Consider the following 20,782-nt stretch of genomic DNA (forward strand, 5'->3'; position numbering starts at 1 on the left):
CTAGTGTATTGCACATGTTGGGTAAGTTAGGGGTAGAGGTTTGGTTAGGTGATAGAAAATTCATTAACTTGATAAAGAAAATTCATTAACCTGATAAAAAAAAGTCAACAGAAGTCTTTAAACAAACTTATTTTTAGTGAACTATATTGAAATGAAATTAGTTTTTAATTATTATTTTTTACATTTTTAGTTGAAAACAGTGTAATGTAAACAGCGCCTTAGTTTTCCTGTTCAGGTTTGTGGCCGGTTACACAAAACTTAACTTACAAGTTAGTCATCTAATTTTTTCTTTAAGACTGGTCATAACTTTTTTTAAAGTCAGTTACATAAAAAGGTATAGATTGGTCTAATTTGAATCTGAAAAGTAAGACAATTCCCCAATTGACTGCTTGTTGGTCAGACTAGTTCTTAAGACAGTCTTAAATTAAATCAGTTGCTATGGTTACACATTGATTGTAGTTTTCTGTTCAGGTGTTCCTCCTTTGATTTTCCTTGTTTGCTGACATTTTTACCCTCTGTCTTGGTTTACTCATTGTCTGGTATTAATCAGATTGTTGTTTTGTGTTAGTAAAATCCTTAGTTGGGGACACCCGTAGTCAGGGACGGATTATGACTTGCAAAGGCCCCGGGGCCAATTGTCTCAAAGGGCCCCCCTCCCACTGCATTTACTTACAGAAAAGTATTTCGCGTTTTGAATTTCCTTAGCGATGGTTTGCTTGATTTTCTCCCCCATTAGCTGAATAAATTCTTCACACGTCGTTGATGATAAATAGAAGACATGTGTCCTTTCCCTTCCACCCAAACTTTCTGATATGTTCTGCTAAAAAGGATCATACTCTGCCAAAAGTTCGAGGAGGCCTAAATAATTTCCATTATGAGCTGAACCCAACTCATCATTTCCTCTGAATGCCAGCCCTCTCTCCCCTAAAAACTTAATGACTGATACAACTCACCGTAATACTTGCTTCCAGTATTCCCTCTCTGAGTCCAATTGTTTAGTTAAATCTGAGTTAATTCTTTCTGTGCCCTTTGAGCGCTGATGTAACATTTGCACACAAGCCCTGTGTTCCGCGCTCCTCTCATGTTCCCCCGATCCTCTCCGAATGTTTCCAATCGCAAAATCCGTCAACGAACGCATTATGCTGAGTGGAAAATAATTTGCACGAGTAACATTAAATACATCCATTTGATGGGGAGTACAGTAATCACTGACGAGAAACCGTTTGTCCATTTGACAAAGAGCAGCTGAGTAATGCGTTGGTAAAACTCCTAGCCTTCCCACTGATTGTCCTACCCCTCAAAGACTCTGGGTATTTGCTGCATCGATTTTGAAAAGGAGCTGCTCCTTTTCTGATAAGAATAGACTTAACTTTATCACTGGAAGTGTTTTTCCATAAAGCAGGGTCGGTAATTGTGTTGGACCATCAATTGGGATCCTCACCCCACGAATGGTGTTCGGTCTGCTCCACCTGTGGGTCTGAAGCAAGGATATTCGGTTGTTAAGTCTGACGTCACGCGTGACGTTTAGCCTTTTCCGGGTCCAAGCGCTCCGCTCGTCCAGAAATAACAATGGCGGAGCCTGTAAATTTATTTACGATCACGTCCTTCTTTAGTGAGGCACCCTTGGCGGTCAAAAAGGGTTTAAATTCTTTTAACTCCAACAGAGTAGTGAGTGTAGCTCATCACTCAGGTGGCATAATTAAGGGTAGAGTCCAGGCATCAATGAAAAAGAAGATTTACGAGGTTGAGGTGAGTTAGCTGTAAGCTAGCTAGCTAGTTGACAGAATTTGATTCATGGTTCTGGATGAGGTATTTCAAAAGAAAACATGTTCAGGACTGCTATAACTGTGGATGTAAACGAAGATGAAATGGCAAATATGTGATTGCCAGGTTTTAGAGGGTTAAGTTAGTGAACTTAGGCTAGTCAATTTAGTAATGTTAGTATGATCTGACAGCCCCGGGTTGGCTACAGAAGTATAAGGATAAATATAGTGCTGGCGGCAATGTATTTTAGAAGTGTTAGGGTTAAATTGTTTTCAATACAGGTTCACGTTGAGGGCCAGGCAGTCAGGTACAGCACATGCGAGTGCCCAATCGGCAGAGATAAGTGCCATCATATGGCAGCTTTGTTGATTTGGGTTGAGAAAAATGTGTCCCGCACCGACGTGGAATGTGTGTGGAAGAAGGCCAGCACTCCGAAGGGGGACGAAATTGCATCCAAGAGAGTGTCTGAGATGACACCAACCACAACACGAGGTTTGTAATAAGTTTGTTGATGTTGCCTGGTTTGAATTATTTTCTTAAATACGTAATGTGCTTTAAAGCTATTGCTAATAAGATTAATCATATTTATGAAACTCTTCTGACATACACTCACGGTGTGTTGTAATTCAGCTAGAAATCATGACGATGAGCTTTATCACCACATTGAAATATAGTTGCAAGAGGCTGAGATGTAGGCCTACACTGTGAATTTTTATTTTTTTTAAAAAGCTTAGATTTTGTCCTATAAATGAATGATCACAATAAATGGCTGTTAAATTGAGAAATAATCATCACTTGAAACGATTTTAAATACTACTATTCATTTTTATAACCAGTTTTATACCATTGTTTCAGCTGGCATCAAAAGACCTGTCACCCAGGAGGACAAAGAATGGGCTCGGGTGTCCTTATTGCAGCTTGGGCGTTTTACTGGGATGGGGTGGATTTTGAGTCCAGAGATGCCTCAGGTAATTTTTTTTTTTTTTTTACTTTTGTACTTTCATGTTCCCTTAAAAATAGTAGAAACATTACAATAACACTACATTAAACCAATGACAATTCAGCTAGGATTTTGTCATCCAACACAAAATTTTGTACAATGTTATGTTTAATAATTTCTTGAAATTTGAACCAAGTGTTTCAAACTGTTTATTATAGTTAAAAACTAACATTACATAATTTAGGCTCATGAAAAATGTGGTAAACTACACGTATGTATGTATGTATGTAAACCTTTGCTTTCATTTCAAATGTATTTTGTAAACAAAATGTGGCTAAGTATGTGGACACCTCACTGACTTTACAACTTGTGCCTAATTTTAAATCTAGACTCTCCCAATCAAGACATTTGATGGGCTGGTGACCAGCCCAGGTTTTGCCCAAGCTGAGGACAAGGCTCTATATGTGCTGTCAATGCTTGCTGTCAATGATCAGGAGAAGCAGCAGATTGAGGAAGCAACAGTTGGCCAGGCTAAGAACGCATCATGGTAAGAAAGTTTATTTTTACTCAGAATTTAGAAAATGCACATGCCAAATGTCAGATGTTTTTGTACATGAAACTGTAATGCCAATTGTTGCACAACAATGGCCTCTCTTGTGGCTGGTTTCTTTTAACAGGTTTGCGTATCGCAAGAAAAGGATAACCGCAAGTAATTTTGGTTTGGTCTTGGCAGCAGTCAAGCGGAAGTCTTACCCGCCTTCCTTATTCAAAACCCTGCTTGGCCAGTACAACCTCAAAGAAGGATCTAAAGTAAGTTGTAGTATAGTGAATATTTAAAGTGAAGGCATCTGTGTCTATGAATACACTTATTAAAGGGATACTCCACCGTTTTTTCATATTAAACTATGTTATACTAAGACGAGTTGATACATACCTCTCTCGTCTCAGTGCGTGCACTAAATCACTCTGTCTTGCGGCGGAACTTTGTTAGTCCAGTTCATTCAATATGGGCCAAGCAGAGAAGCTACCAAACACCTCCACCTCCTCTAACCCTCAACCAATCCTTATATAGTATATAATATAATATAAATTATACAGTATACAATTATACTGTAATATTGACACCTTAAAATATAGAGTAACCAAATAAAACTATATATACAGTTATTTATCTGATTTCTACAAGCAAATATGCAGGAACGAATGTATGTACAATAGTTAAAGGGATAGTTCACCCAAAAATGAAAATTAGCCCATGATTTACTCTCCCTTAAGTCATCCTAGGTGTATATGACATTCTTCTTTCAGATGAATACAATCAGAGTTATATTAAAAAATGTCCTGGCTCTAAGCTTTATAAGCTTATGCTAAAAGAGTAACCCTTGAACTTGACGCACAATATAATGACGATGGCTTCAGGGTGAGTAAATCATGGGCTACTTTTTATTTTTGGGTGCACTATCCCTTTAAGCTCAATACCTTTAACTCATCCAATTTCACGGAGAATGGGTGTTTGTAAATTTGTAAGACACACACACACTTTAAGAATTTTGTTAATATTTTGTTTGAACTGGTATGGAATGTGGTCCAAAATATGAAACAATTTCAGTCGCTGAATTGAACGCTCCACATGTATCCTAGCTTTTGAGATGAGTCTGTTATTGTTCACTTCCTCCTGGGTAAACTGTCCATTGACGAGAAAAGACGGGATGTTCAGTGAAACTCCTTCTGGCAAAATGTCCTGAATTGTGAAGCCCTTGTCTGCCATAACCATATCACCAGGATTTAAATGTTGGAGAACTCCACAGTCAGCTGTTATTGCCTTGTCTGAGGCACTCCCACCGTACAGGTCACTGGCAAAAGTGATAACTCCGTTAGGCGCAACACCAATTAAAGCCTTTAGAGTGGTTTGTCCTTTGTACTGGCTGTACAAATTACACTGTGCGTCAAGCCTCTCTGTGTTCGAGACGGCAACCTCTGTGCAGTCGAGCACGATCCTACAGTTGGGGAAGGGCTGGAAGCAGTATGGCAGTGATGTCTGATTCTTGGCTGTTGAGGGGATGTTGTTCTCAAGCAAACCGACATACAAAACATCATACAGGGCACTAATGATGGTGGTGAAGATGTTAGTTACTGTAGCTGTGCTACAATTAAACCTGGTTGCTAGGTCTACGTGGCCGCAATTTAGTCTAAGCTTCATTAAGGTCAGGAGCAATTGATCAATTAGGGGCATAATTTGGACAGTCCAATCAGAATGATATTGTAGTTCAAATTTAGAAAGAAGTGCTTCCAAAAACAGGACAGTGGCAGCATCAGGCAATCCAGTAAAATACTGAACTATGTCAGGGCTGGAAGAAATTTGACTAAAGGAAAAAGTTTGCTTCTGTTTCTCCAATTGTTTTTTCAATTGGTCATTCTCTCTCCTCAGCATGTCATTCTCCACCTCAAGTGCCACAAGACTTTTTGAAGTACATGGGGTCTCTGCAGTTACCATGTCAGCATCCGTTCCCTCATCCTCACCACTGCTTGGGACCATTTGTTTCTTCCGTTTAGGGAGATGGCTGAGGTGCTCAGGGAATTGGAAAGTCTTCCCCTCATTCCAAGCAAATCGCGATGGCCCAGCAGCTTTTCCACTGGGGAAATGCCAACTGCACACCCTAGAGTTGCAGTTTGGGGTGAAGTTTTCACGTCTGTAAAAATTATAAACAAAATAATTTTAATATTACTTAAATTATTTGTCATGTGAACACACTGCAATAACATTAAATCAGTCATTGGCAATAATTGCTGTCTACAAATGTTTTGTTTCAAGTGTGTACTGTACACTGTAGTTTGTGTCCGTTTTTATTTAGCTTGTTGTCCTGTTAGTTTATGCTTGTTCTGTGTATGTACACTGAGAGCTATGTAAGATCAGAGTCAAATATGTAAACATACCAGGCCATTAATCATGATTCTCATCTTATATCTCAGACTCCCTCCAACAATACTTAATTATTATAGGAAGAAAAAACATTAAACCAGTTAAAGTATGATAATATGCTAACATTTCTCATTAACGTTACAGCCATTTACCTGTTTTTTACTTTTAAATCTGATTTCTTCAAGCAAATTTGTAGAAACGAATGTATGTACAATAACTTACAGTTAAAGGAATAGTTCACTAAAAAAAAGTGAAAATTACCCCATGATTTACTCACTCTGAAGCCACCCTAAGTGTACATGACATTCTTCTTTCAGACGAATACAATCGGAGGAGTTATATTAATAATGTCCTAGATGTATTATAGAAATGAGAAACGTTAGCAGATTATCATACTTAAACTGGTCTAATGTTTTTTTTTTCTTGCTACGTAGGCTATACACATCTTCGTGCTTCAGCTTATCTTTGACTATTGCCAAAGCTAATCTTCGCTAGCTAGTTTCATCTTAACTAGACGGCACAGAACAATGCATGACAACCGAAATTTGATGCAAGATTTGGGTTTATAGCAACAAGCAACACATAAAAACCATAGACTACATAAGACTTTTTCTCAAAGCACTGGTTTTGCTTTGGCGCCAGTGGGTGCTAACGTTAGCACCCACTGGCGCCAAAATGTCTTCATTCGTTTAAGATTTGTAACTTACCTTATCAACTGCAGCCATTTCCTCTTGTCTTTGTCCTCACAGGGAAATCGGTAAAATGAAAGCTGAATTTCACTTGTCTTTTTTAACTCAGATCTGTTAAAACAACACGGGACACAGCACTGCGGCATTGTAAAAACACTAGCGAAAGCGGTAGGTAGGTAGAGAGGACGCGGACTTTGGACCCGGAAACAGTATTATCGGAGAGTGGTTACGTCACGACTTAACAACCGGATAGTAAAGTAATAGTAAAATAAAACACAAGAAAAAAAATAGGCTACTGAAGTAAAATTTAAAGGCAACTGCAAGCCAAGGACGGGCCGGCAGGGATCTAGTCTTTTATATCACTCTGTCACGGTTCATAAATCCATTGTCTTCTTCTTGTCTCGTGCTCTGTTGTCGTGTGTGTTTGTGCATTGATTGTGTGGGCGGGTCGTCTGATCAGCGATCATCAGCAATTAGCTCATCACTCCCGTCACCAGCTGCAGCTCATCTCATCACCCCATAAATACTCACCACTTTCTCATTTCCCCTGTCAGATCGTTGTATGTGGTTCCCGGTTGTGTTCCCAGTCTTCGTGTCGAGTTTGTGCCTGCCTTGTTCCTGTTCTGTTCGTGTTCCCTTGGATTCTGGATTACTCGTCACCTGAGAAACTCACCGCACCACTTCTCCGTCTGCACTGGATCATCTGACCATCGGGGTCCCTGCGTTGCCATCCTGTGTCCCAGCTGTTGTTTGTTCATTGTTCTGTCTCCTCAATAAATGAGTACACTTGCATTTGCTTCCTCATCTTTTACCGTTACACACACTTGTTAAATATAGGCCTATATATATTGCGATGGATTCACGATTAATACGGTTCCCAATTATCCTAAAACCATACTCAGAGTTTATTGAGATAATCTCACGGTAACTAAAGAGCCAATCCTTTAGTCGTGCCCTCAAGAAGTTAGATGATCAGTCTATACAAGTCAATATTCTATTATAAAAATAATAAAATAATAGATTGATTACCTGTATTATAAGTCTATCTTTTGTGGTACTTCTTAAACCTTTTTGCAATATAACACCAACCTTGTTACATGCTGCCTCTTCGGCTAGGCTTTATGATCAAATCAAAACGCACGGTAATTATTCTTTTATCAAAAAGAATACTCACCCCTCGTGCGTTTCCTCCTGAAAGGATTTCCTGATTCAGGCAGAAGAAAAATGTACTCAATAATCCAAGGTCCAGTCAGATGATTATAGTAAATGTTTTAACAAACTTTATTAAACGTACAGTATGTAATTTTTTTCGCTGCAAGGGGTCGCAAACCTCTTACAATAACAAAGGCGTAGTTTGATGACGCAACATTTGCTAAGAATTATGGATCTTGTCGTCAATGTCAAGCCGACCGATCTAATAATGTTTATGGATGAGTGAATACAGCAATGTTTTTATCATGACTGTAATATGAAGCAGTTCGGGATTGCTAAGAGACAGCTATCAGCTCCAGACACGACGTAAGTCCCGCGGATTGTTAAGTGAACATGCAATTTATTCTATTAGAACGCCTCATATATATGGGCTGATATGATATTAATCACCATTGTAGTTTTAGAAGTGAAATATATATGCAATTTATTCTGTATTAATCGGTGACCTTCATATATAAAGTATGTATGTTATTAACCACATTTATAACCTAGTAAAATAGTGTTATATAAGAAAAGACACTGTAACTTGTTTTGTAAAAGTCTTTTATTTGTGAATCTGGATTATTAAGAAGAGACAATGCAACTTGTTTGGTAAAAGCCTTTATTGTGAAATTGTTTTATTAAGAAAGACAATGGAGATGGTTTTGTAAAGGTCTTTATTATTGAACTGTTGTGTTCAGAGAGACACTGCAACTTGTTTTTGTAATAAACTTTTTATTGTAGTGATGCGTGCAAGAAACGACAATAATGTACTCATGTTTAAGCATTTAATCAATGGATAGAAGTAACATTAAGTAGTGAAAGGCATGTGACTTAGCAAAGTAGAAATGGCAAGCATTACCCGTTTGATGAGGAGCATGAGACGCAGGAGAAAGGCAGATGGTCCAGAGCAGCAAACAAAGGAGAACAAAGGAAAGAGCTTTATATATGGAGCTACAAGGGGGTTTCCAGAACGGAGGACAGTTCAAGACTTCGGATTGGACAGATTGTCTGTAAAGGACTGAATCTGGGCGTGTGGACTATAAAAAGTATTGTAAGGAATGTCAAAGGGAGACGCTGATTCACCAAGGTCGGCCTCTCCGGTGTTAGATGCCTTGCCATTGCGCCTCATGAAGATGAAAGCTTGTAAATTATTTGGTTTTGATTTACTTTTATTTTTATTTTATATATTAGTACCTTTTTTGTAAACTAGTTAACCTGTATTTAATAAAAATTACATTTAATTGAAATTAAGAAGCTCGCCTGCTTTAAGTCTCTGTTTTACCAAATATTGAGCTGAACTAAACCACGGAGCAGTCTTTCGACTGAATTGTAAGTATGGAAGTTTATATACTTATTGTTTAGAACGAATTCGACTGACTTTACCTAACCTGAGAATAAGCAAAATAAGGTAGAAGGTGTCTATATTTAAGACCTAAACAAGGGGTTAAATTAAGCACCATAAAACAGGATATAAAAGGAATATGGACAACTCATTATACCGAACTACACGCGAGTGCAGAATTACAACTCACAGGTCAGTTTATTAGACAAATTAAACTTGTGAGGTAACGCAGCGCTGTTTCACTTGGCCTAACATTACACTATCACACTAAACTGCATTTCAATGTGTTGAAATTTATGTGTTAGTTTGTCTATGAGACTGGCAGTAAGCTAGATCAACATTAGAATAACATACAGATCATATTCTAACATTTTATTATTGTTGAACTATATAACATTGATTAGTTTTATGTAAATGTGCTCACCTGTTTAATAAAGTACATGTAGGAGCAGTCGAAGTCTCGGACGTGGAGCTCTCGTTTAAATACTGTCTATGGGAGCTCTAGGCATCTCGAAAACACCGCGCTGATATTGATTCTCGTTTTAGTTCTCCTTTTTTATCCAAAGTCTGCTTGCCATGGTCCATAATGTTTGAACGAAACTGCAAATAGACATTGTGAACTACACAGTTGTCCACGTCTGTCGCCTTGGTTACTATCAGAGGGCTCTGGTTGCTATGGCAGTACGAGCGGAAACCAGGGACAACGCGGATATGACGCCATTGATGGCGACAAAACGGAAATAAAGAAATAGAAGAAATCTTCAAATTAAATTACAAATTTCTCCTGGTTTGAAAGTTGTTGGAAACAGTCGGGATAATGTAAGTACACAACTAAAAAAAATGTATAACAGATATAGTGATTTTTGCTATTGTTAAAGCAAAAGAGTTACATATTGTGCCTTTAGAATAATCAAATGAAAAGAATACTTGTTACAGATTATAAATGAGTACTAACTAACAGATGTAAAAATGGCGAAAGCTAGTTGACTTCTTGCGTCTAGTAAAAGCTGGGGCACTAGATTGTTCGTAGCAAGGAAGAGCAATAAATCTTCCTTTGTTTGATTCTTATACAGTCTTGAATTCAGGTCCTGCCTTGAAATTGCTTTCTACTCAGCTTAGCTCTAACAGTATAGCACTAACAGTCTTTGATACTAATCTTACGCACAAGCTCAAGTATCTCCGCTTCTGACATCTCACAGAAAGTGGGTGACTTCCTGTTCTGTTGTTTTGTTCCAGAAACAGGCATTGTGTAGGAAATGCCATTCTGATAAGGGCCTCTTACAATATATATATACGTGTGTATATATATATATATATATATATATATATATATATATATATACATACATATATATATATATATATATAGGCCTATATATCGAAATATTCCCTTTGTTAAAATGTCGGATATTCCGTTTTAAGTTCTTAAATTAAGGAGAGAATGTTAAAAATTTGCACCAGGTTTTCCCGGTTACGCCACCAAAAGGATGACAGCCTAATTTTCGAGCTCCCCAACGGTTTTGTGAAATAACCCCCTAAAAAACGTAGTTTTGTAAAACCTTGGTATATATTAACAATGTAACAATGGAGAAAGGGGCTACTACTAGAAGTAGGACAACAATGAACGTGATCGAAAATTACCCTGAAGTGAGGCAAGGTAGCAGAAGTAGCTCTCCGAGTTCATCTCCACACGTTGAAGATCGTGCCGAAGTTAGCCTACGATGTATTCTCAACGAGCTTCGGGAGCTCAGAAGGGACAATAACGTACAGCTTTCCGACATTAAACAAGAATTGAAAAGAACAAATGACAGACTGGAGGAGGCAGAGGGGAGAATTGAGGAAACGGAGACCGTGCTTCAAGCAACATCAACGTTAATCAAGTGGCTAACACAGCGCCAGGCTAACCTGGAAGCCAGATTAATAGATCAAGAGGGCCATGTGCACAGAGACAATTTAAGGATTTACGGAATACCCAGATAAAGGCGGCACTGATATGGCTGCCTTTCTTGATAACTTGTTGAAAAGTGCATTAGACTTTCCCAGCGACAGAGAACTCGGGATTGAGCGAGCACACCGTGCATTAGCACCGAAGCCCAACAATTCACAAGCAAAGCCACGGTTTATAGTAGTCAAGTTCGGGAGCTACCGCACGAAAGAAGAGGTGCTTCGGAGAGCTTGGCAGAAAAAATAAGTGTTTTGCAACGACGCCCGATTTTACGTTGACCATGATTTCCCCCCAGAAGTCCTTAAGAAACGCGGGGAGTATGCCGAAGCCAGAAAAGTGTTAAAAGGAAAACAAATAAATTTCCAGACATCTTACCCTGCAAGGATGCGCGTCTTCTACGATGTCGGCATTCGGCTATACCAGGATGCTATGGAGGCAACGAGGGACATGGCTTCACGAAGATTTTCAGTCACCGAGGTGAAGTCCTCCGGTGCTACGGAGACGTTGTGACCGGGGCGGAGATCGGGAATCCGGCGGTGCGGACAGCTGCACACAACCCAGGAAAAAACCCCACTCACACATCACTAGTTGAACGTGCTGACACGAGGATCGCTCTGCAGTATTGCAAATCAAAAAAGAACACTATTTAAAACCAATTAACTAGAAAAATATATATATTATAAAGTATTCTATTAGTGTATAAATGTATAATATATTTCCTTTTATTTTTCTCTTTATATTTACAAGTCTGTCTGAAGAAGGTATTGTAAATACAGAAACGTCGCGATAGGCTTGTTTTTCCATTCATTTTATTTTGTTTATTTTATTTCATATCTTTTTTACTTTTTTACACTTTGATTTCTCGAGATACTCACAGGATGGACGTCTTTAGATGCCGTGTGAGACAAAGAAGTACTCCACGATACAGACTCAGACTCTCCAGTGGTTCTCCAACTTATAACAGTAGAAATGATCATTACTTTTCTTTCAACCTGGGTCCTCTCACAGATAGGCTGCTTTTCACAAAGAACAATTTAGACTGGACAGAGGTCCAAACAGATCTCCCAGTGTGTTCGACCGTTATGAGGTGGTTGCAGGCCCAAACAGGCCTCCCACAAAAGAGAGAGGGAAAAGAAGCAAGAAAAAAACGGGGGGTTAAACAGCACAATAGAACTCCTTATTTTGAGCATGATGAGCATGCAGAGCGTGAATATTTTGAAAACGCTGTTGGGGAGAATCATCCCCCTCCTCGACAGCAAAATCATTTTACCAAACACTATTCAGGACTGAATCCGTGATTTCAAAGAAGGAGCTCATTGTACAATTTTGAGCTCAAAATTGGGAAACAAAAAGGTTTCCTTGATTAGCCATGGGGGAGATTCAGAGATATAGAACACAAAAGAGAAAAAGAGATAGAACTCCTCGCTACTTTCCTTGTGAAAAGACAATTTTGAGGAAAGGTCTCTCTCCCATAGGTTTAATATAATATAATATTTAACATAGAATACAATCAAATCATTCTATGACATCATCAGGCTGATGCATCATTTGAGTAAAGTGACCACAAAAGTAACCGACAACCAACCAATCACTGTACAGGGACTCACGCAGCTGCTCACAAACACAGTCAGACCAGCATCCTGGGGAGCAGGTTAAATCATTGCTTGAAGGCAATGCAAAAAAACTGGTCTTTCACTACTCAGCTGATTTTAAGAACAGCACTATGAGACCCTGATAGATGAGGCACTACAAAACATCCGCCAACAAAATAACCACACAGAGTGGCCTAAAGCTTTTGAGATAGCTGCTGGCTGGGCGGGTAGGAACTTTTATAACCGAATCAGAAAGGAGTCAATTGAACAGGCAGAAGCTCTAATCATGACAGAAATGCCAAGTACTTCGACAGCACAAAGAAATGAAACTGCACGTGTACCCACTTATGCAGAGATAGTGACACGCGGCATACACACACACCTACCAACAATGTCACTACCACCACACAAGCGGCATGCACCACACCACCACCACCACAAACAGCTTGTTCCACTCCTCAGGTTCGGCCTAAAGAAACTGTGCAACACATAGAGATACAGACCTCACCAGGTTTATTAGTTAGAGGCCAGGAGGGCACCACTTCCTCCTCAAAGACGGGGGATTGGTCATTCGAAGAGGAAGTTCCTCCAGTAGGCCTCCAAGAAGCGCTCCAGCTCATACAGGCAGTAGAGCCCCAGCCCATGCAGACGTTGGAGCCCCAGCCCACACAGGCGGTAGAGCCCCAGCCCATGCAGGCAGTAGCGCTCCCCCCACTCGAACAGAGACCTTTCAAGATAACCCGTAAGGTGTTGCACTGTAGTCCCCCTCCAGAGGAGCCTGTACAGGCTCCGCCCTCTGCGGATGTGGACCTGAAAGAGTCGGCTAGTCCACATCAAGCGGAGGAACCTGTACTGGGCCATATGGCACCGATTAGTGAAGGGGACTCGTATCCATGTCCCTATCAAAAGCCGGGGTCGCCTCATTCTAGCGATCTTCTCTTCTTTGACCACTTTGACCAATCTGTCAGAAGGACCTCACCACTCTCAGAATTCTTAAAATATGCTCTTTTGGCCAGCTCCACCTGGCACTCTAGGCAGGCCGGGGAGTTGGATCACCGGGAAACTGCCTCTGAACCTTCATCACCTGACAGACCCAGACTTGCACCCATATCGGCGGGCAAGAATAAGACGCCACCACCACAATCTGAGGTGATTGACTAAATTTGACTAAAAATGATTTTGAATTCGACCAATTTTTATTTACTGTGAGAGACCAAGCTGGCAGGCATGAGGAGTCAAAAAATAGGTTTTCAAAAAAATAGGTTTTTATTTACAAAAACAAAAAAACACTAATTTATAGAATAACAGAAAATTCTGGGCCCATAAAAGAGGTCAACTAAACAGAACTTAACTCAGGTAACATAGGCTGAACAACCCAAACTTGGACAAACAAAAGACCTACCAGACTGAGACATGGGGAAAACTTATATAGTGGCTGATCAGGCCATTCTGACACAAAAGGGGGTAAATGTCACAGGTCGGGGTGGAGCGCCAGCGGGCCGCCCACCCCTTCGCTTGCGTGCCGCCCCTGAGGAGCTGACCGTGGACACGAAGGGAAAGTCAGACACAGAATTCAAAATAAATATGCTCTTTATTAAATAATAAAAACAATTTTAAAAAGTCTCTTCTTCAGCGTTCTCTTCGTGTATCTCAGCACTTTCAGACAGAGAGGAATGAACAGAATTCACAGCTTCTGCATTCTCTTCTTCAGCGTTCTCTTCGTGTATCTCAACACCTTCAGACAGAGAAAGGAATGAACATAATTCACAGCTTCCGCGTTCTCCTCCTCAGCGAGCTCTTCGCATATCTCAGCACCTTCGGACAGAGAGAGGAATGAACATAATTCACAGCTTCCGCGTTCTCTTCTTCAGCAAGCTCTTCGCCTATCTCAGCACCTTCAGACAGAGAGAGGAATAAACATAATTCACAGCTTCCGCGTTCTCTTCTTCAGCGAGCTCTTCGCGTATCTCAGCACCTTCGGACAGAGAGAGGAATGAACATAATTCACAGCTTCCGCGTTCTCTTCTTCAGCGAGCTCTTCGCGTATCTCAATACCTTCGGACAGAGAGAGGAATGAACATAATTCACAGCTTCCGCGTTCTCTTCTTCAGCGCTCTCTTTGCGTATCTCAGTACAGCATTAGCCGGCTCTTCACTGGACTCAGGCAGAGAGAGGAATAGATGCGTGTAACTCACAGCATTAGCAGGCTCTTCACTAGCCTCAGACAGAGAGTGGAGAATACGTATAACTCACAGCATTAGCCGGCTCTTCACTGGACTCAGACAGAGAGTGGAGGATAATGGTATTTCCCCAATGCAGCTGTAATTTCACAAGGCTCAGATAAAGGAGAGGTTAATGAACAGCTGTGACTGCGAGTGAACAGCAGAAACAATTCCCACACTCCCATATCCACCACACAGTGTAAGATTTCACTCGTGCTCATTTCCACAATAAAACTGCAATTCAACAGACTCACGGTGCAACCAAGGCTTACACCCGCAATCCAGACGAAGTCTTCTCTCTCTGTCTCTCTCTCTCTCTCTCTCTCGCTCTCTCTCTCCCGCGGCGGCCACGGCCGCTCGCGTGCTGTGTGCCTCACCTCTCACATCTCCTCTCTCCTCCTGCCTTCTCTCTCCACCGCCAAAGTGTCCTTTTATGAGCCACCTTCCTCCTCCATGTCCCAATCACCATCCTGTATCCTCTAATCTCACACCTGCCGCGAGTTTCCCTCATCAAGCCTCGCCCGCCGCCATGACACTCACGTGGGAAACCGGAACCGTCCTGGTGTTTCCGCAGAAGCGCTCCCCGGGGGAAACATATTCTCAAAAAAAAAAGGTTCCCACCTTCGTCACCCCGTGACATAAACAAAACACATAATATATAAACAAACCACAATAACTACAACACATGTTAAACCAATGCTACCTGATATGAGCCAAACATAAATCAATTAAATAATCATAACAACAAAATATAACTAACAAAGAAAAGAACACAACCCAAAAATGGAATACTCTGCCACCCCCATGATATGGGAAAACATGGCACAGTCCAATTATCCATTCCCCTACTTAAACAGCTGAGAGTCAGTTGATAGTCATTTTGCCTGTCAGCCAGCCAGAGACCCCCATCAGCAATTCCCCAAGAACTGGTAACTCAAAGAGAAAGGTATTAATTTCATAGAATGTAGAGGTCACAAATGAAAGAGTTACCACCGTAAGTTATTGTTGTTTCCATGTGTGGCTGCTAGTGTGGCCATCACATTTACAAATAAAAGGTACAGCCATGGGCAAAAAATTTGTCCCCTCATACGCTAACATATTCATGGCAGATTGGGAAGAGTCAGCCTTAGCTTCAGCAGAGAAAAGGCCATTTGCTTATTATAGATTACTTGATATTTGGGGTGTCTGGACTCACTCTATGGAAGATTTTGACTCTTTTACAGAACACTTGAAGGCGCACCAAGCCTCAATAAAAATTTAATTCACAGTTCATGAATCTGAGGCAAATTCGCTGGATGTCGCGTCCTATAAGGGTCCCACTTTCATCTCTCTACAGGCCAAGAACACCGGAACAACGCAGCCGTGGAGGGTGAGGATGCCCCCCTGCCGCCGGGGACCCCGAAGCGCCCCGCCAGGAACCCCAAGAGGCCGGCCATGCCGACCCCTGCCGCCAGCCCTCCGCAGACGTCAGAGGAGGACCTGGAACTGAGGGAGTGCGCCGCTTCGGTAAGTCCATCTTTTGGTGGGTCTGGTCAACCTTTTCTCTGAAAAGTCGGCAAGCAAAAAACATTTAATGAAAAAAAAAAGAAAAAAGAAAATGAAAAAAAAACATTTAAACATGGTAAGACGATTCAGACAGGGTAAGTTGATCGATTTATTGATCGTAGTTCCTTATGCCATCACAAAATGTTACAAATGGTTTATTGCACATTATGTCATTTTGTGTCATACACTGTATGTTTGGACTTTTTGATGTTTGACACATCTTTTCTTACAGCTGTTCGATGTGCCCAGTCCGGCTGGTGTACATCACCGAGCACCTGGGAACACCAGGACTTGACGGTAAGTCAGTGTTAAAACTGACACGATCGTGTTTGACCCCTTGTTTTAAATCAGTGTATGAAACCGCTGTCTGTTTATTGTTGATTTAACAAATACAATCATGTTTTTTATTATGTTTTAGACCCGCTCGAGGTCAAGAGCAGTGTGGGCGTTGGAGAAGTCGGTGACCGTGGGGAAGCTGCAGCTTGTGTGGGAGTCCAAGCCAGCCATCCCCATGGTCCTCGACTCCTCCCAGGCTGAGGCCCCACCTGAGGCCAGGTCCCCGGAGCCTCATGTGCTCGCCTCACCAGTCGGGCCGGAGGCAGACCAACTGCAGGACATAATTGGTATGAATATGTTTATCATCACAATCCTAATAGTAACTAAAATTAATTATTAATAGCTAAATTTATTGTTGTTTTTTTATCAGACGAGCTGTTTTCTTTGTTTAAGAAGCTGTCAGAAGTCGGGGCGGAGGCCACAGCGCTGTGGAGCCCTGATGACCTGGAGGCCCTCATGAGTATGAATCCGTTTATCTTCACAGTTACTCGATAAGTGGTCACCTAAATTGATGGTTTGTTTTTCAGATGAGAGCTCTGCCCCCAGTTTCACCGAAACGTGGGAGTGTTTGTTTTGATTTTTGTCAGTCTGTCTTTTTTTTTCTTTGCTTTTTTAAATAAAGTTTTTAAAAATTTGAAGTTGGGTGTTTGTGTCCATTGTGTTCTTGTCTTTGTGTTTTTTAGTACACCACCAATCGGACACGTTCCACTAACTTTCAAGTAATTTCAGTGCTTAATTTTCCATAAAAATGCAGTGGATTAGGACCTAACATAATGTCTAACCCTAACCACTGTGAAAGGGCCGATCGACTAGGAGGCATCATTTTCCGTCTCGTCACGGGCCCCTGGAGCGGGCTGAAAAGTTTGGTGGACCTGCGACCTCGTTCAGGGGTCGAAAGGTCGAAAAAGTGTGAATAACGTGTTTTGCATTTGACACTGAATATGGTCCCGGAAGGTCACAGCAAAAATGTTGGCGTTTTACATTTAAAACTAATTTTTTCCCAGCACTAATTACTTTAGGTTTAGACTGAGAAATAATAATCTCGATTAATCCCATCCAAAATAAAAGTTTGTGTTTGCATAATATATGTGTGTACTGTGTATAATTATTTTGTATATATAAATACACACATATGCATGTATTTTATTTAAGAAATATTTGCATGTATACTGTATATGCATAATTTATAATATTATATATAAATATAAATAATTTATATATGAAGAGTTCAGATGCAAAAGCCTCTAAGTGCCATCTGAAATTTTCTTATAGAATGATCATTTTGATCAAGCTTGTATATTTAAGTTCAGTAATTTCACTTAAATGACAATTAATAGGTCATCTTCATTGCCATTTAAGTGAAATTGACCTTAAATATACGAGCTTGATAAAAATGATCATTCAAGAAGAAAATTTCAGATGGCATTTAGAGGCTTTTGCATCTGAACTCTTCATATAAATAAATAAAAATCTTAAATATATACATGCATGTGTGTATTTATATATACAAAATAATTATACACAGTACACACACATATATTATGCAAACACAAACTTTCATTTTGGATGCGATTAATTTTTTCCCAGCACTAAAAGTAATATTTACAAACCATATATAATTTGAAAGCTCACAGTATCTAGTTGTGAGATTTGGTGTCTAATTTTCAATTAATATGACAAAGGAACAGAAACGTATTAATTTGTATTCATTTAAATGTTTTTTAGCTTCCAGGTCCTTTTTTTTTTTTTTTTTAACCACTGAAATTACTGGAAAATTAGTGGATTGTGTACAGTTGAGTGTGCTTAGTACACTAGAGGTGGTTTAATACACGTTTTCGTTATTTAAAACGAATGAGGCCCCATTCAAAAATGTCATACACTGAAAGGGGTCAAAAAGGTTAAAAAATGGAACGTGCGTCCGTAAGGAGATGGAAGGTCGTAGGACCCCGAAACTCGGCGACTTCCGTTAAAGTAGCCACTTTTTAAGCGTTTCCTAACCCTCGTTCATGATGAGACCAGAGATTGTGGATGGTGACTGAAGAATGTGGATGGTGACTGATTTTTTTTTTTATCTTGTTCTTCACATGGAACAAGACTTTAAATATGGCTGTGCTCAAAATATCAATACAGCAATATATCAAAACGGATCATTCTGTATTGATACGACAGCAAATGCTGTGATGCAGTTTTGAAAAAGAAACTTTGAAAAAGAAAAAAAGAAAAGACAATTTTAAGTTTAAAAGTTAAAAAATAATTATGTTTTAATAACTCTGGGATTAGAAACTGAAGTATCTTAAATTGTCCCAACCTGATGGCTTTTTCTTCTCTGTTATACAGAATAATAAAGAACAGCTGTTATAGTAAACTCTGTGTAGGACAAAATCAAGGTGGCCCATGTTTCGTACAGTATAGTTTTATTTAATGCCTTGTCAGCATCTGTGGCTATTTTCATGGCAAAAACTGAATTACAAATATACAAGAGTTACATTCATACAATTAAAAATAAAAACGAAGCAAACAGAAAAAATACAGCAATTAATACAAGATATTTAACATTAATGTGATACCTTTCCTGGTAAATCTGTTGTTGCTGCTGCTGATACTGCTGGAGTTGATTACTGTAGACATTAAAACAAACATAGGAGATATATTAGCTGATTAAACAATTGTTATGTGACCATGACAAGATGTAAACATTGCTGACAGTGTTTGGAACTGGCTCACTAGCTCACACCAAGAGCTGCAGGTAGAAAAAAAAACAAGATACTGGTGAGCCTGGTAAATCAGTGTTGTGATAATTATTCTTAAGGCACTAAAAATAAAAAAATAAACTTCATAGTTGCTGACAAAACCCCTTCATACAAGTTCTAACATTGCGTTTAACAGACGTTATTTCAGCCTAAATTTTAAAGTAGTTAGAAATGCTTTTGTCCTGCTTTCGCACCAGGTAGTTATAGGAACTAATCAACATGCATTTCCGTAGATCTATTTAAAAAAAAAAATTAATCTGTTATCATAGTTTAGTTGTATTTCAAAACACTGCTTTTACTTAAAAACATTGTGTCAGGCGCATTTGATAGCATGATTATCTTGTTTCATCGTATTAAGTCCATATTTATCAGGCTGATAAATTTATAAAACGAAAAGGACCAGTTAATTGCATTGTGACAGAACACAACAGGTATGAAGATATGTTTGGTTTTAACTTTTTATTCTAACAAAAAAGCCTCCAAAATCGAGGGGGTTGTGTAAGAAATGTAATATGTTCTATATGTTTGCATTTAATTATATTTATAGAATCTTAGAAATATGATGGTAATTAGATTAATGTAGTGTCAATACATACCCTTATGAATGCATGTATGTGTATCTCCTTGTAATATGACCTGACAAAAGTTAATGTGTGACTGAGTGTATGACGAGACAGAGGGTCTCCATTCAAGGGTATAATATGATAGACAAATCTAAACAATGTATTAGTTATTGAAGAGGTACTCTATATGAGTTGAGTTTGAATAAAAAGTGTATGATGCATTACATACTCAATGTATATTTAGATATATTTCTTTGATATTCAATTACTGTTGACTGCATTAATGTGTAGATTATGCCTCTCGGATAAAAATCACTGAACCAGCAGATTGGCTCCAGTCTTTATTCTACATCAACACAACGCAGAGGGTTAGACGAGTTGAAGCGTCAGACACAGGAGTGGACCTGAAACCTGAGAGTTTTTCTGATTCATTTTGCTTGCTTTTTTAGAATAAATCCAAAAGAAGTTCAGTGTTTCCACATCTGAGATAAAGACAGTCATGAGAACCAAGCTGAACAATGAGGACAAGCTCTGCAAGAAACAAAACCTATAAAGAAGATATAGAAATAAACACTGCTAATTAGTGCTAATTAATTAATTAATTGTTTTTTAATTTATCACACCTAAAATTTAAGTTTGTAATATATTTTTATGTTGTAATTTCACATTTAATCTCCGAATTAGTGTAAGAAAGTAGCCTATATTTTGAATATTTAATGAATGAAATCCAGTATCATTTCCCCCCTCATTTTTTTTTTCTTTTATAGCCATTCATCATTGCAGTGTAATTAAAAGCTATCATTTTTAACATTCATCATTAGGCTTTAAAAAAAAATAACTTTTGATTTAAGTGAACTTCAATCTTCACATCCATTATAATAAATGTCACAATTACCTGTGAGCTTCAGTATATCAGGGCTAATTTTTTTATATATATTGGCCCAGTCAAATCAGTTCAGATTTTTAGCTTTTTTAAACTG

Source organism: Scardinius erythrophthalmus (assembly GCF_964197995.2).
Source record: "Scardinius erythrophthalmus genome assembly, chromosome: 4".
Classification (NCBI taxonomy): Eukaryota; Metazoa; Chordata; class Actinopteri; order Cypriniformes; family Leuciscidae; genus Scardinius; species Scardinius erythrophthalmus.